At 39.6% G+C, this 4,014-nt stretch overlaps 1 long non-coding RNA gene across 1 annotated transcript in view; it reads right to left on the bottom strand.

The window, feature by feature from the left end:
- Positions 1 to 2,709, bottom strand: part of LOC104914841 — a 12,530-nt gene extending 9,821 nt beyond the window's left edge. The window contains exon 1 of the long non-coding RNA XR_796151.3: positions 136 to 2,709. This is a non-coding gene — a long non-coding RNA (uncharacterized LOC104914841). The remainder of the gene's footprint in view (positions 1 to 135) is intronic.
- Positions 2,710 to 4,014: the final 1,305 nt, after the last annotated feature.

Here is a 4,014-nt window from a genome sequence, read left to right as displayed (position 1 = left end):
TCCTCCCGGTGCCACTCAGGTAACCGCGCCAGTTACGAGAAGCAGGTAAGGAGGGAAGCTCTGTCGATGCTGGAAGAAGACATCAAAGCCGATCTAAAAGCTCCTAAAACGCCCTGCCAGCCCCAAACACGCTACCGAGTGCCGCCGCGCCTCCTCCCTCACACCGGGCTGCGACACCGACCGGCGGCGGAGTGGGACGTGCCCACGCTCCGGAGAGCAGAGAGGAGCCCTTAGAATTTTACCTCAGTGTCACCGGTTTTAACTCACAGATCTCCTCCTCGTGATTTATAGTGCCAGTTTTTCCCTCTCCTTTAGAAATTTTAAAGTGAATTTTACAGTGAATAACAAAGAATGTGGAAACAGGCTCTCCCCTCCCCGGGTAATGGAACATCCCGATGGGTTCCTCCGCGTATACGCTGCACCTTAACTCCTTCTTTCCCAAATCAACCTCCTTGTATGAAGGTTTAATTCTTTCAAAGAAATAGTCCGAGTCTTGCCTCTGTCATACTTCAGCGCCTCAGAGAGGTTGTAAGAGCCCTCTCCCGTGGACTGTGTGCAATGCGGAAGATGACTGCACGCTCTTCAAATGGACTTGAATGCCACTAGATAAAGACACGCGCTGCGTTTTCTTCTCACAAGCTTTTGCAGAAATAAGCAGCGATGTTTATATACTGGGTGGTTAGCTTTTTAAAAAATTTTTTCACATGTTGTGGGGTAAATTTCCATAGATCCCCCTCGCCAGAGGACACATGGAAGTCTCCTCTCAGGTGGGCTCACTCACCTTCTAGAAACAACATTTTGCCTCTTGAGCCGTAGCTGGAGACATGGAAATGTCCCAGCCTGGGACCTGCGCTGCAGTTCTCAATTTAAACAGCTGAATGTCCATGGTAAGGTGGTGCAGATTTTTACATATATAGTCTTTTGCAATGACCGCTTCTGAGGAATTACAAAAAATTATACTAAACACACTTACATTTTAAAATAATGCATTGTGAGAGGTCACTTAGATCAGATTTCTGTTTCTTCAGCTATTTCTCCATTTCTCTATTCCTGCTTCCCCTCAACTTCAAGTGTCAATTCCCCCCATTCCTCAAAAAGCTTCAGCTATACCAAATAGAGCATCTGAAAAACCTATTGACTCATTTCCTGCCCTCAGCCTCTTCAGTCTCTTGGCTGTATGGAACACTAGAAGCCCCATCTCCACTCCTCAGTCTCTCCTCCAGGGGCTTGAGCATCATCTCTCTCTTGTATTTTCCCTGATTTTAATGGTTGCAATTCAGTGTTTCACTCTTGCTATTTTCCTTCTCTGACACCTTTTTTTTTCTGCATCAGAGTTTCTTCTGTAGAACACTCTATTTTCCATTTCATTACCTAATTCCTACGTGATACTATTCTCAACCATACTGTTTTTTATGAAAACAAACAAACAAACAAACAAAAAAATGGGTACATAGCTTGAAGCAAGTGAAGAAGAAAATTTTACATTTACTCCAAGTTATTAAGATTATTAGGTACGTGTTGGCAGAGGTGAACATGCAAAAAAAAAGATTCTGGTAAAGGAACTTCTGCAAGTCCATGCCTCCTGCACTCCTGTGGGAGACCTTTTTCCAAAAGTTTCCAGAGCTATATCAGTGGAACTACATATTGCAGCTCCCAGAGTGCGTAAGGCTGAGCAAGGTTAGTTACTTGTACTGCTGTCTGACATTTCATGAATACTAGTATCATATTTCCTATAAGAAACTAAGCATTAGAATATTTAAATTTACTACAGCTTTATAACTTCTTGTCTGAAAAGGGCTTTTACACATTTGGTTTATATTTTAATATTTGGCCTAGTATTCTAATCTAGAAAGCACACATGGTGCACAACAGCAAACACAGCCTTTAATAGTAAAAAAAGAAGTAAGCGATTTTGCTGAATAACTACAATAAATTGCAAGACTTTGATTAATGCAATGCATATGAGAAATGTCTGCTTTTGCTTAGAAAACTTGTGCAAGTTTCTTTAAAAAAGTGCAATCAAGGGGGTTGTATTCACTCACAATTTCACTGTTTATGTCTCTTCAGTCAAATGTAGACCTTTTCCTTTCCATATAAAGAAGTCTTAGGAGCACTGGGAACTCCTGAGGTTATAAAGTTATGGCCAATTTTGTTGCACTCCCAGTCTCCTCCCCAGTGAGACTCCAGAGAGGACTTCTTCTCTCTCCTATTACAGCCTCACAGATGTTGTGATGTTTTATTTGATTTTTAGGAAAAATCCATAGCCTGTTTTTCTTCTTTCTTTTTCTGGATTCAGTCTGAAAAGAACAGACATAACTTCCCTGTAGCAGGCAACTTGGTGTCTTCTTTATTGCTATTTCAGGGATTGCTATTTCAGGGTCTCTATACCAGTGCTTAAAACCAAATGTCCTTCACAGTATCTGTCAGCTTCTATCTTGTTCTCACATCAAGAAATCCAGTATTAGAATTGTATTTGCAAGAAATTTATTTAGGTATAGAAATACATATATTTACAAAAGGATAGATGTTTATCTTATTAAGAGCCAAGGAAGAAATGACATGCTTTAGTAGTTCAATTCTGGTCTGGAAAATACCTGAAAATACCCTAGCTGCTGTAAATTTTTCTGAATTACCACATCCCTTTAATGTCCCTGGAGGTATCAATAAAACTTTTAAAATTTAGCTCTATTTGATGTAAAATTTATCCTGCAAATCATTCCCCTCCCCCTCCCCCTTCATTACTTTGATAGGGTTATTGTTTTACAGACGTAATAAGACCTTTTTTTTTTTCTTTTCTTTTCTGTAAGACTGTGCTTTTCTACAGTGTTTGTCTTTATTTCAGGGTTTGAGAAAATTATATCCAATTGTTTGATTTTCCTAAAATAATCATGTCTGCATTCAATGCTATTCACAGAAGCAGAATCAACAGAAAGCAGCCACCCTGACTGCTGGTCCACAGCCACAGCTCTGTTCTCAGTGCTTCATGTTTGCTTCCCACTAGATGGTGATGTTGGAAAAGCTCTGGCTCCTGCTCTTGAAGGACAGCGAGTTGATTTCCTACGAGCTAGAAGACAGCAATGCATTCCTCTTTCATCTTTCAGTCTTTCAGACATATGTGGGCAATTAAAAATACTCTTCAGCAGTTTTTCTCTGATTTCGTAGACACTGCAGTGTATGGTATGATTAGGAAGAAAGCTGAACTTAGGAGAGTGTGAGTCTTAATTATTCACGTGTAAATATACTCGGTGATACTAATGAGCAAAACTTATAACAACACATATGAAGAATATTTTGGAAAATTATTTTAGAAAATTTTTTAGAAAGTTATTTTAGAAATGTGACACTCTAAGCTGCCTCAGTCAACACTTTTTGTCTAACTGAGAAGAATGGTTTATTTCCATACATAGCCATCATATAGCACAAATGACTGTGTGAAAGGCCCCAGTGATAACTGGAGAGAATAGTGGCTGGAACTACTTGTGTTTCAGGGACTTAGATATGTAAAGACTGAAGCAGAAACTGAAGCTGTGAACACATTTAGAAGAACAGGCATTTGTGACAAGAAATACAAGGTATATCACTAGGAACTGGGGGTTACATAGTTGTGCAAAAGTAACAATATATACTGAAAACAACTGGTAATGATTCAAAATCTTACGCTTACACACGGAACATCTTCAATGCACAAAGCTTGAAAACTCATTCACTTTAAAGGTTTGAAAGTGTGGGTTGCATACAAAAGGTTTACTTCACAGCTCTCTCTCCCCACCAGTTTTCCTACTTCCTCATTCTCTACATGTTATTTAAGTGCTTATTCTCAGGCTTGAGAAGCCTATCTAAAAGGGTGAGGGTAATCTGAGTTGCAGCCTATGCTCAGGAAAATATAAAATATGGTGTATTAAAACATTGAATTGTAAGATGAGAATGGAAAGTTTGGGGTTTTTTTTTCTGGAGGGGAGGAGTGAGGCACAGAAGGACCTGCTCACATGTAAGGAAATCAACGAAATAGAGAAA

This window comes from Meleagris gallopavo, chromosome Z (genome assembly GCF_000146605.3).
Source record: "Meleagris gallopavo isolate NT-WF06-2002-E0010 breed Aviagen turkey brand Nicholas breeding stock chromosome Z, Turkey_5.1, whole genome shotgun sequence".
Taxonomy (NCBI): Eukaryota; Metazoa; Chordata; class Aves; order Galliformes; family Phasianidae; genus Meleagris; species Meleagris gallopavo.
This window is presented reverse-complemented; position numbering and strand designations above follow the sequence as displayed.